General features: G+C 40.5%; 1 long non-coding RNA gene across 1 annotated transcript in view; it reads right to left on the bottom strand.

The window, feature by feature from the left end:
- The window catches only part of LOC133049278 (uncharacterized), a 150,552-nt gene that overhangs the window by 80,224 nt on the left and 56,873 nt on the right, over positions 1-13,455 (bottom strand). Inside the window, exon 2 of the long non-coding RNA XR_009691279.1 lies at positions 12,138-12,231. This is a non-coding gene — a long non-coding RNA (uncharacterized LOC133049278). The remainder of the gene's footprint in view (positions 1-12,137; positions 12,232-13,455) is intronic.

The raw sequence follows: 13,455 nt of genomic DNA, 5'->3' as shown, positions 1-13,455 counted from the left end.
GCAATAAAACCAGTGATTTATTGGTCTCACATTTCTTTCCTCTCAGAATCCATCAAACCAACCATATTTCTTTGAATTTTTCATTTGGAGGAAGGGACAGTCTGTCTTTCCCTTTGTTCTTTTCTTGGCTATTAAACAGGATTATTTGCCAATTTGATAACTGACATCTAAAGGCATTCTTCATTTATTAAGAAAATAAAATAATTATCAGTCTAGGAAAAATGCAGAGGAGAAGGGATCATATTTTATAATATCATGGTCAGTGTAGGTGGTTGAGCTGAGATGTGTTTATTAAATCTCTGAATATAGATGGATGCTCTTAAAAGCTAATTTTAAGATGAAGAAATTGTTGCTTATCCTAATTGCCCTCTAGAGAGTGACTGCATGTGATTAATAGGAAGGGAAAAAGTGGGGGTGGGTTTGCAATGTGACTCCTCCCTATGACACTCCCTATTCCATTTTTAGTAAAATCAACTGAAATTATAGGAAGAAAAAAATCTTCACACTGCAAAAACCTGTCCATATTAGCTCTTTACAACTCAGAGAAGCATAATCATCTAATGCAGTGTTTTCAGCAACAAAAAATCCCCACCTTCAAAAAATGTTCATTTACCCTTGAAATTGTTTTTGCTATCACCGCATGATGAATTCTGAAGCAAGGCTTGGATATATGTTGAGTCAGTGTTGATTTAAACACAGATCGACCTCCCACATAGCCACCATCTTTGAGTTGTTGCTAGAACTGAAAGAAGCTGGAAGGAAATGATCAAAATCACCCCCCCCACCCCCACCGGCACCCCCCCCCCCGAAAGAACTAATTTTCCCTCTGCCCAAACTGCTCCTAATGAACAGAAAATCAGTCCCTCCCCCACAGAAATGTGAAGTAATTTGGTTTAAAATGACACATGAAAGGTATTGCTAAGGAAACATTTTTTAAGTTTTTGAATTCTTTTCTACTTCTATCAAATGCATCCTTCTACAATAAGAAAAGGCCAAAGTTATGTCTTACACTGCCTTACACTCCCTTCTCCCTTGGCCTCAGCGTTTGGAGCTGGAGATACTATTTGTGGAATGAGGCTGAGGACATGAGCCAAAATGAATTTCAGGCTTGCCAGAGCTTACAATCTTAATGCAAATTCAACAATTAGCAATGCCTCAGCTGTGAAAGCTGGAAAAAATTCCACACATCAGATGGTGAGAGAGGTTGGTGGGGAAAAGCACTTCCATTTTACTGTTGTCATCCTGTCATCTCCTAACTCAATGCATAACCTTGAAAGCAGACCTGGGCCCTACAGGTTATAAACTCATTCAGATGGTTCCCAGAAAGGCAGCATCCTCACTAATCCAGACTAGAACTGTAAATGTGTAAAAAGGTTAAGTAGAGAAAGAATTTTAAACTATAAGAAACACTGTATCATCAGCTTCAGAAAACCCCTAGGTTAATGAGTATCACTAGTTCAGTATCACTGAATGCTAAGAGGATCCAAATATACGAAGTCAGAAGAAACAGCTCTAATGTGTCCTTGTCACCCTGAACCGCTGAGTGAGTGTTGCTCTGTAAGAAGGCACTTTTTGTTTGTTTCTTGAGATGTTTGCTGCTGCTGCTCCTGCTGATAAGTCACTTCAGTTGCGTCGGACTCTGTGCGACCCCATAATGACAGTCCACCAGGCTCCCCCATCCCTAAGATTCTCCAGGCAAGAACATTGGAGTGGGTTGCCATTTCCTTCTCCAATGCGTGAAAGTGAAGTCGCTCAGTCGTGTCCGACTCTGCGACCCCAGGACTATACAGTCCTTGGAATTCTCCAGGCCAGAATACTGGAGTGGGTAGTCCTTCCCTTTTCCAGGGGATCTTCTCAACCCAGGGATCAAACCTAGGTCTCCCACATTGCAGGCTGGATTCTTTACCAGCTGAGCCACAAGGGAAGCCTTAGAAATCATCTAGAAACCCAAGAACTTTGGGTTTCCTTGCCTTCATCTTCCCACATTGGTCTTTTTCTAGAGAAAAGAAAAAAAATATAGCTGCTGTTGTACAAGTGAACACTTCCACTGGAAAGAATACAATGATACAGACCCTTGAGGGGAAAGATCAGAAATTCTAAGGACTTCACATGCTAAACACAATTATTCATTCCTTGTATGGTTTCCTCCCAACTATTTTCTTCCTATTCACATCGTCAATCATTATTTTTAATATTTATTTTATTTATTTATTTGGCTGCCCTGGGTCTTAGTTGAGGCATGTGGGATCTAATTCCCCAACCAAGGATTGAACCTGTGCCCTCTGCATTGGGAGCATGGAGTCTTAGCCACTGGACCACCAGGGAAGTCCCACCAATCATTACTGATGATGCAAACTTTGTGACCATACCCCAAACTAAGAATCACATTCCATTGCAACCTGTTAATCAGTTACCTCGTGACCACTCTGGAAGTAAATCTTGCTATTTCCCTTAAATACTTCCCTTCATGACTTCACTACCATTCATCAAAATGCTCACAGCTCCAATAAACTCTGTTCTTCTGAATGTAAATCAAACAGGATCATCTTTTTTTTAAACAAAAATGCTCCCAATTGTTCTCTATCAAGCATCTATTCTGCATGTATCTTGGTTTGAATTTCCTCCAAAGAAAAGTCGGGGGAAAAATCTTGAGTACAAGTAGCCTACTTAGGAAATGATTCCAGGAAGCAGAATATAGCTCAGGAGATGTGAGCCAAGGAAGAGGGAAAAGCCAGATGCTTGAGGGAGAAAGCCCTCAGTGTGGTCGGGAACCACCCACCAATGTTGGGTAATGGATGTTGACGGGGCTCCAACTATGGTCCCTGTCGTGGCAGATACCTGAATTCCACCAGATGCTCAGCTGTGCACATAGTAGGGAATTGAGCTTCCTGAGTGAACATTCAAATATTCTCTCCCTTTTATGCTCTCATGAAATGTGATCCTTATTTGTATCCTTTCCCAAAGTCGACCTTTAACCCAATCATTCACATACACATCTTTTCACCTGTACGAAAAGCTTCCTGTCTCCACTCTGCAAACACTTGTTTTGAACCCAATTATCTCAGTGCACTTCTCTCTCTTACGCACTGTCAAGGCAATTTACTTCAAATGAGCAAATAGCTCCAGCTCATGGCCCTTGCTTTCGAATCTTGAAAAATAAACTAGGATATCTTTTTCAACCAGAGGGATACATCAAGGGTTTTTTTTCACAAGTTTAAAAAATGTTTAATTTTTCAGATTCACGGTGTTATTTTCTACTTCTTTATTTACATAAGTAAAAATTAAACCTGTCCCTTTGTATGTTAGCCTCCTTTTCAATCAGCAAATTTGAGGGCAAGAAATTTTATCACAGCAAATTCTGTTGATTTTATATCTAGCTCACAATTGGCACTTTGTGAAAGAGAATAAAGGCCATATAGAAACAGAAAAAAAGAATCAAGCATTATCCCAAAATGTGAACTATCATCTTAAAACTCATTTTATCTTCCATATTAGACAATATCTATTGAATATTCTTCTTTCCACCACATCATCTCCTTCTTATAACCCAGGATGGTTTATTAACCCCAGTTTTGGGCAACTGTACCAAAAGCCCCAAAAGATTTTTCCACCCAATGGAAAAATTAACTGTCATTACCAAGAATTTTGAGGTGTAGATGTGTGCTAGGGATTCGGAGACATCATTTCTCACCTTCTGTCATGGCTGAAGTACCACGTTTTCTAAAACCCAATCAACAGCCTTAAGGCTTTTGATGTGCACGTACAATAGTGTCTCCTGTCTGATTCATATTTGTAATGAACCTGCTTTGGGACTGCTGGCAATAAAAGGGACATAATCCTTAAGTAGGTGTCAGAGAAGCTCACCTAATTTATGTGACAGGACTCAATCTCAAACAAAGGTTTAATGAGAATCTCAAGTTGTATAAAGTGTGCCTGGCATCTGCCTATCCCTCTGTCAGGAAGAGCAGAGGGATACCTTATGTGAAGAACATATATCCAGATTTCTTTAACTGATATGGATGAACCTAATAGAGAATAAGGGGAAAGAGCAACAACCACCAAAAAGACTAGTGCAGCAAATATTAATCCATTATACACTTGCTGGTTACTGTAATAACTTCTGAACGTTCCCCAAAAGGAAAGCACGACATGGATAATGTATGTGCCTACTGCAAGTAATCTTCCAAGCATGAATGGCTGAAGGATTACAATTTCTTTCCACCGGATCATCATAGGTGTCCCAGAGGTCATACAAATAACCAGCATCCTTTTATCCTAAACACTACCAAGCCAAGGTTGAGATATGAGCCTATTAAAATCTGGTTTAAAAAAGAATTTTATTTTGCCCGTGATTTCATCCATTAATTGCAGACTGCCTTTTAAAGCCTTCTGCGGAAGACAAAGAGACCTTCAAATCCTTTCTCTGAGAATTAAAGCTTTCATTTAAGGATTCCAGATGGGCTGTATTTTAAGTATAAAAGTTCAAATACTTTTAACCACCGACAAATGAAAGGAATTTTACCCAGTTATGTTGCACAATTGCCACCCAGTAGTTCTTCAATCCTGGCCAAATTGAGCATCAATTTAAATTAGATTTAATCGTGGGACCCTTGACAATCACAATCAACACAAGATATTAGGGAGTTTAGGAAATGGGTCTATTAAATGACAATTAAAGCTGTCGGCCTTCCAGAGCTTATTTTCAGTTAATTTGATCCCTAGTAGACAGCCACATTCAACTGCTGTAAACAAAGAGGTCTGTTTGAAAGTGCAAGCTGAGATGGGAGCTGGTTCCTTAGAACCTTGGTTAATGGCATATTTCACTTCCAGGTTCAGGCAGCTCCATCCGTTACTCAGAATAAGTGACTTCAAAATAACTTCCTGTGCAACTACTGAAGTCCTCCTGAAAGTCCTGAGTGTGGGGGAGTGGTTGGCTTTTCCTTTTTGTGTAAAGTCGCATGGAAATTCTTCAGGGTCAGGTGCTCTCAGTCTGGTACATATTAAATAGTGCGTTTACCTAGAATGTGCCTGAAATTGACTATGGAAAGTCTTAGATTATCTATGCCTTTTAATACAGTATTTTCACTTTCAGAGATTTATCCTAAAGAAACAGATATCTGCACATAGAGTTATGAACAGGCATGTTTGCTGCAGAATGAAACGAGGATAAAACATAGAGCAAGTTTAGTTTTGGCTGCTCCTCTCACCCCATTCCCTTTAACCCTTCCCATAGGCCAGACCATGTTTCTCCACCTTGAAAACTTCTTCTTCAGTGTCACTTCCTCCCAAGAATTTGCATGGAGAACCAGCCAATATTTCCAAATCCTGGGCTTTTCTCCATCAAAATATGTCTCCTATGCCCTTAGGTTCATGCCCTCTGCAGTCTGCCCAGGCCAGAAAATTAGATACATTTTTCTTTCTGAGATGTTAATGGATTTATGTTACCTTCTGGAAGCAACATGTTATATTTTAAAATGAGATCCTCCTGAAGACAATGCTATCAACTCAAAATGGGATTATAATGGGAATTTCAGTCTCCAAATAAACCTAGTAGTTTGTTTGATTTAAAAGTCCTTTTCAACTACATTTTCAGGACATGTACTTGTGCATATGTGTCCTAGTTTACTCATTTTGATTTATTATGAAAAGGCATTCATGTTTATTATATTAATAGAGAGTGTGGGAAACAAGAAAAAATAAAAGGAAGATGAAAATCATCAATATTCCCGACCACACAGAAATGACATTTTTAACATTCTATTGTGCTTCTTCCCAATCATAGTCATATGCACTCATTTATTTTCTGGAGTCATGATTACAGCATATGTACAATTTTTGCATTCTTTTTTTCACTTTACTATTTATTTGACAATTGTCAAAATAGCTTTATTCCAAAGACATCATCAATGGGGCCATGCTACATGCTAAGTCACTTCAGTCACGTCCAGCTCTTTGTGACCATATGGACTGTAGCCTGCCAGGCTCCTCTCTCCATGGGATATTCCAGGCAAGAATACTGGAGTGGGTTGCCATGTCTTCGCTAGGGAATCTTCCCAACCCAGGGATTGAACCCGTGTGTCTTATGTCTCCTGCATTGGTAGGTGGGTTCTTTACCTCAAGCACCACCTGGGAAGCCATACTTCACAGTAATTCACCCTTTTCTTCAGTCATTATTTTTCCTGCCAAGAATACCTTAAAATTTTGGCTATTTTTTCTGGGCTTCTTATCTATTACAACCGCTACATTAAATTGGAATTGATTTACCATATTTAACTGGTAAGTCAATTTCCCATGATAAAAGCACTCAAATTCAGTTCTGGAACAGGAAAAGGACTGGAATGTGTTAAAACAACATGGATGCAGCCCATGCAGGACACTGGCAGGAAATCAAGGTCACAGTCTGTCATCGGGGTGAGAGCCTCCAATGGCCACAGCAAAATATCTTCCTTTTTTCCCTCACCCCTCTCTTCACTCAGCTCAGCCATACCCACTTCCTTGTCTCCCATTTTAAAGGTGCAGGAAGACTTGGAGACTCATAGTTGTTTGTGATCTGGGTAGCAATTCACATTACTACCTGGGCTGTTTTTTCCTAGTGTTGCCCCTGACCAAGTGACAAATGCTATGTAATCCTACTTGGTAACTGATAATCATTCTCATTACAGCTTCAGATTAAATAGAAAAAGTACAGCCATTTTTTTAAGGAAACAAGGTGGGAAAATCCAGCTTAGTTCTGAGTCAGACCAATTAGGCACACTTTTCAAATAATGTTCAAAGAGGACATTAAAAGGAGAAAGGGATAGGAAGGGGTGTGGAGAATTTTGTAGACCACAGTTGATTTGAGTGTTTTATTTGTAAATAGCATGTTATTTTACTAATGGAGTTGAATTACATTTAACCACTCTATAAATGTTGGTTTGTATTCCATTTAAACATGTTATAAAGAGCTTTCAGCTATTTTTGAACAAGCAAGACTGCCCTGCCTATTAATAAACACTTAGGTGGAGTATCAGATTTCCAATAACTAACAATATGATTATCTACCCAGAGACTTGGAAAGAACTATATTCACAATGTCTTATGATTGGCAAGTTTGCTGTCTTTGACACGGAATACTAAGCACACAGCATGCTGAAACACTGGGGGAAGGGGTTCCTTTTCCCTACCAGTAACTGCTAACCCGCCTGGCAGCATGTGCGGCGCCCTGAGCTGCCTTGTGAAACAGAACCTGCTTCTCAAAGGGGATGCAGCGAGATGGGGACATGGGATTCACCAGAAGTCAGAGCTTTTTCTGAAGTCTTGGCAGTTATGTGACTGTTGTCATTATTCTTATTGATCGCCACACCAGATCTGTTCAGCCTTGTAATAAAAACAGATAAAGGGGGTGACCAAATCAGAATAAAAAGGAAGAGGGAGCCAAAATGGTTGAGAATATGCATTATTATCCTCATAAATGATACATAGCCCAGTAGAATAAAATGAATGATAAGTTTCTTTTTCCCATTGTCTTACATCAGGAAAAGTCTGAAGTGGTATAGAATCTCCATTTTTTAAACAAATAATCACCAATCTATTCTATGTTTAGCAGACATCCTGATTTATTTTTTCATGTTCTGTATTTCTCCATAAAGAGATACCTGTTAGAAATGTTACCATACATATACCTGCTAAAAGTATTATTCTTATGCTTTCATTAATCATCTTATAGTGCTCTCAGAATGGAACTCATACATATTAGGGAACTTACTTATTGTGAAGTTCTTACCAAAATCTATAATTTGTATTTGATATGAGGAAAAGACAGCCTCAAATTGAGGGACTTTTTACAAAATAACTGAATGATATTCTTCAAAAGTCAGGAAAGATAAAGACTGAGACATTGTCCCAGATTGGAGACTAAGAAATCAGCAAAACTAAATATAATGTGTAAACCTGGACTGGATCCTAGGTCAGAAAAAGAATACTAGTGGTACAATTAGAAACATTTTTGTAAGGTCTGTAGATTAGTTAAGAGTATCCTATGTTAGTTTCCTGGTTTCAATCATTAAACTAAGATTATGTAAGATGTTAACATTAGGGGAAGTAAGGTGAAGGGTATATCGAAATTCTTTGTACTATTTTGCTACATATTTTGTAAGTCCAGAATCCTTTCAAAGGAACAGTTAATTTTTTTAAATTAAAAACAAATCTGAAAATCTAGATAATTGGATTTCAGTGCATATCTGCAAGGAGTTGATGCATTTCTGAGAAAAGGAAAATGGAGATTTCAAGTTGCTTGCATTTACATAAGATCAGTGAATAGCTTGAGCATCCTGGCATTTTAATTAAAGAGAGAACGAGACCCACGCAGGCAGAAAGACACAGTTAAAGACACCTTATGATGGCATGTAGGCATTGACAAAGCATTTCAGGACTTCCTCTTGGAGTCACACCAAGGAGGTGATCACTGTCCTTGTCACAGACATGTCTGTGCTACAGAATCAAAGGCAGGCTTTTCTCTGATTGGTTGGGTCAGGCTGCTAATGAGGCAAAGGTCGTGGATTGGATCCGCTCTCAGGGCCTGTGAGTGTCACTCTGTCTCCTGACATTTCTCTGATCACAGAGAACCAGGTGTGACAGCTCGACTGCACCAGCACAAGGCTGGCCCTACTGTGGAGAAATAATGAAGACCCACACCCTCCCTAAGGTCACCTTTAAACATAATAGGCATACTTGAATAGAATCCCCGTCATCTAAATATGTTTCTAAAAATAACTGCACCCGGAAAGGGATCCCTTATTAGATTCACTTTCCCATATTTAACCTATAATTAGGAGACCTGGAAGGGTGAAGCTGATTGGCCTCCAATGCAATTCACAGACACAGAAATTCTTGAGAGCCACATTACCTCCTTAGCAGAAGCATGAGCTAGTTAAAGGCATGAACTCTGTTTTAATATCACTTAGCCAGCCACCAAAGAACATAAAGAACGAGGCTGCTGACCTTGCTCCTAACAGACAATTTTCGGTTTTCACGTTCCAAAAATTATTAAGAAGGGGCTTCTATCAACATGACTTTTCCTGAGTCTCCTGTGTTTAGGAGGAGAGCTTTCTTGATGTATTCAGGATTTCAAACTGGAAGGTAAGCATGAAGATGCAAACGTCTTTGTTTCAAGTATCAGTATGTTTTAGAGACAAAAGCAGCTAAGAAATTAGAACAGATTTAAGCATACGAATTGATTTCATTATCATGAGCAAATACAGCAATTTGAAAGAAAATTTACTTGTGTGGTAATTTTTAAGTTAAAAAAAAATCATTTAGTGGGCTTTAGTCTCTTCCACCTACAGTTAGAAGAGCTGAATCTATACTAAGTGAAGTTATCCCTTTGAAATTCTTTTTTTTTTTTAATTTTATAGTGGAGTATAGTTGCTTCCCAGGGTCTTCCCTGATGGCTCAGCAAGTAAAGGATCCACCTTCAGTGCAAGAGACACAGGAGACACAGGTTCAATTCCTGGGGTAGGAAGATCCCTTGGAGGAGGAAATGGCAACCCACTCCAGTATTTTTACCTGGAAGATTTCATGGCCTGAAGAGCCTTCTGGGCTACAGTCCATGGGTTTGCACAGAGTCGGACACGGCCGATGTGGCTTAGCACACATGCAGGTGTAGTTGCTTTCCAGGTGTGCTAGTGGTAAGAAACTTGCATGACAATGCAGGAGACATAAGAGACATGGGTTTGATCCCCTGGAGGAGAGCATGGCAACCCACTTCAGTATTCTTGCCTGGAAAATCCCATGGACCGAGGAGCCTGAGGGGCTACCGCCCTAAGGTCACAAAGAGTTGGACACAACTGAACAAACACACCCACATCCATTGTTGCTTTACAGTCTTGTGTTAGTTTCAGTTGGTAAACATAAAACGGCTGGGTGACAGGGAAGTGCCTTTGAATGGCAGTGTTCCCCACTCCAGTGCTTTCTCCAGTAACCTATGGATCTTCAGGTCCTCCCAGCATTTACTGGACAAGGTGAGGTTTGGAAATCAGCAACACATATCCGCACCCAAAAACCTTTTAAATCTTTCTTATCTCCCCTAATATCAGTGTACTCAATAGATGGCAGGAAAATGAGCTGTTTCCCTAGGTTGAGACTTGTTCAAAGTGCCTCATGATAACAGAAATAAAATGAAAAATAGGAACTTATTCTCCATCTAAAATTTGTGAAACCATAGTCCACCTATGCTGAGTAGAGCTGAGGACAGCTACAGAAATCAATGGTAGCAAAACCAACAACTGTGGAATAGAAGGGAAGTAAAATCCCTCAAGGCTCTGGAACCACTTGGTTGTAAATATTCTTAAACCCAGGCTTATAAGACAAAGACACCAGCCCACATTATACTAAAATGCTTGTGTCATTTTTAGATGAAGCAATTTGCATTCGGCCACTCCATCTTGATCTGTTTTCCCACAAGCAGATCTGAATAGGCATATCCCTGTGTTCCTTTTTTATAGACTTTTACTGTCCCAAGAATAGACTAATTTCACATTTCTATTGCCTGGTTCCTTTACCAGTACACCAAACATAAGGAACAAATAGTCCAAATTATATTCCTCTCTGGAAATAGTTATAAAAGTTTATGTCACTCCACATATACATTCTGCTAGGAAATCTGGGAGAAAAAATTGCCTACAACAAATTGGTCCATGAAATAAGATACAACATTGCTGTCTCAGAGAAAAGTAGAGAATATGTTAAAGAAAAAAATTTTTCATGACACTTGCTAAAGAATGGTATGAGCGACTGACTTTATACAGGACCATGGCAGTAGGTGTGGGGATCACTGCAGTGGGATTTTGCAGGAGGAGAGAGTGATCTGGCTCAAGTCAGAATAGAACATGAAGAAGTAGGGGTTTTACAGCCAAGGAGTGAGGTGGAGGTAGTGGTCAATAAATGGAAAATAACTAAGAGGGAGGGCAAATATTGCTAAACTAGCCTACCAGGATTCTTGCTCAAGGCAGGCCATGGTGATCAGATGTCACCTGGGGGATGGTGGGGGTGAGGAACCCAATCAGATATCAAGGGTGATCAGATATCGGGGATGGGGTATTCTGGCTAAATCAACTTAGCAGGACTCTTGCTAAAATTGGGGAATGTCCAGCAGACAAACACAGAAGCCCCAGAGTTGAGGCTTAGTGACTGAAGTTTGGTCACGGAGAGACTCTTTGTCAATAATGGGAAGTTACCTCCTAATGAGGACCCAGCTTCCTGTACTGTAGGGTGAGCCATGAAGACACAGGAGGAGTCATGACTGCTCTTGGAAAGACAGTAAAAAGCAGTGAGGACCCCTATTCGGGGCTGAATGAACCCTTCTAAATAACCCACTCAACCTCTTTTTTGCCCATGCTTGTGTTGGGAAATCATGAAGAATTTCTTTTCATAGTTTACTCTGCATATTTTCACACATTATCTCATTCAAAATAAATCATTTTACAAGTGAGATAGTTGACACTCAGAAGCCAAGGTGAGACTCAAGAGGCCAGGGTGGAGACATGCCCCAGCCTGCAGAGCTGTTCCTCCTCTCCCCAGCTCCTGCGGGAGGAGTCTGTTTCAGACTGGCATCCTCATGACCACAGGCCTACAACCTCTGCGCATGCAGGAGCCTTAGATCACCTCTTTTTCTCTCAAAATCCACAGAATGAACATTTGCCCAAAGGGCCCCTATCAATCCTACCAAAATATCACCTCAAACTGAACGCAAAGCATCCACAGCTTCCTAAATGATCCTCTTAATAATTATAATGGCCCTGTTGGAGACAGAAGTAGTTTTGCAATCTTACTTTTAACCATGGTGGCCTATCACCTAAAAGTTCATGTTCAGACACGAGCACATACATTACATTCAAGCTTTGAGAAAGCTTGAGAAGCATCAGGACTCCCTGATCAAGTTTTAGTCTGAGTGGAAAAACTCCACAACATTCAAAACTCCGAGAACCACTACAGTCCATCTGAGATTGGTTAAATCCATGGATGTAGAACCCGCGGATGCAGAGGGACAGCCATACTTCAAAATGAAAACACCTGAACAAACAGTAGATGAGAAAAGTTTCTCTAGACTTTGTTTTAACAGAGCTTTCTGAGAATTCAGCTGCCAGAGATAGAAGACTTACCCTCAGCACCCAGAGAATGGGAGAATTCTGCTGCCACAAATCCCCCTCCAGGGACCTTCCAGCCAGGCAGGAGAGTGACCATTCACACCAGCACCTGGATGAGAATTGTGAAAATGTGTCACAAACCTTATCAGAACCTCCCACACTTCCCCACAGAAGCTCTGACCACCAACATGCCCTTATTATGTTGATAGTATATAAACCGTTACCTGTGGCTGTTCAAAGAGATTCTCCTTATAGAATGCTGCTTCATGAGTGTGCAATAACATTTTCTCTTGTTACTCTGAAGAAAACTCCAGATTGTCAATTAATCTGCAGGCCCCAATGGCCACCATTCAGACCTCACTTAGTCAAGGAAAAGTTTTCTTGCCAGATCTCCAAAATCAACAAGCCACTGAAATGACCCTGCTCCCCCTCACCTCCAGGATTCCTGCCATGAGAGAATAAACCCCAGTTTGTTTAAGCCACTATTGGTTGGATTTTCTGCAACTTGAAGCAGAAAGAAGAGCCAGTAGTTCACCCTCTTCATTCATTTTGAGCCAAGACACAAGTGCCCACTCTCCATCCCCCAGAAGATGGGGAAAGTCATAGTTCAGACTTGGACCCCAGAAGAATCACAAAAGAAAGTGGAACCCTGTCTGGTCAGATCAATGTTCCAACTCCTATATATCGCTAATGTAGATCAGTTTCTTACACTTTTTCTTTGCACAACCTATATCAACTCTGGATTAATCTGGTAAAATGAATAAGACATTTTTAGAACACTGCCATGGCTTTCAAAAACCCCTTTATTGTTCAGAAAATGTTTAGTTTGAAAAAAAAAAAAAAAAGTAACTATGTGTTTTCATAATTAAATGACACTCTTTTCCCTAAAGTCCTTGGTTTATTGAGGGACGTTTGGAGCTAGGTGATGAAGGGTAGATGGAAAAATGCTGAAAAGGCAGATCACCCTGAAAAGTTTCTCAAGAGGATCCCCCAGCCAAAGACCTCCCGAGTCTGTGTCATTTTTCAGTTTCTGGGGTTTCTAGTGGCCCAACCTATGACACTCTGCAGCAAGTGTCAGTCACAGAGACACACAATGTGGCACGGCCACCGGGAGCCATTCCCTAACTTCTCGGGTCCCCGCACGTCCTCCCTTCTCCAAGGAGAAATCAGAGTCCTTGAGCTGAATGTGTGTTTCTTCCAGAGTTAGCAGTAGAGGAGGAGGCAGCGGTGGGAGTGAGCTGAGTTCTAGGCAAGTGGGCTGAAAGAAGCAGGATGGAAGGATGGGAAGTAATGAGCACCACACCCAGACCTGTGTCCCAGTGGGAAGCATTCA

The sequence above is a fragment of the Dama dama genome, chromosome 30 (genome assembly GCF_033118175.1).
Source record: "Dama dama isolate Ldn47 chromosome 30, ASM3311817v1, whole genome shotgun sequence".
Classification (NCBI taxonomy): Eukaryota; Metazoa; Chordata; class Mammalia; order Artiodactyla; family Cervidae; genus Dama; species Dama dama.
Note: the sequence above shows the minus strand (reverse complement) of the source record. Positions and strands in the feature narration are given on the sequence as shown.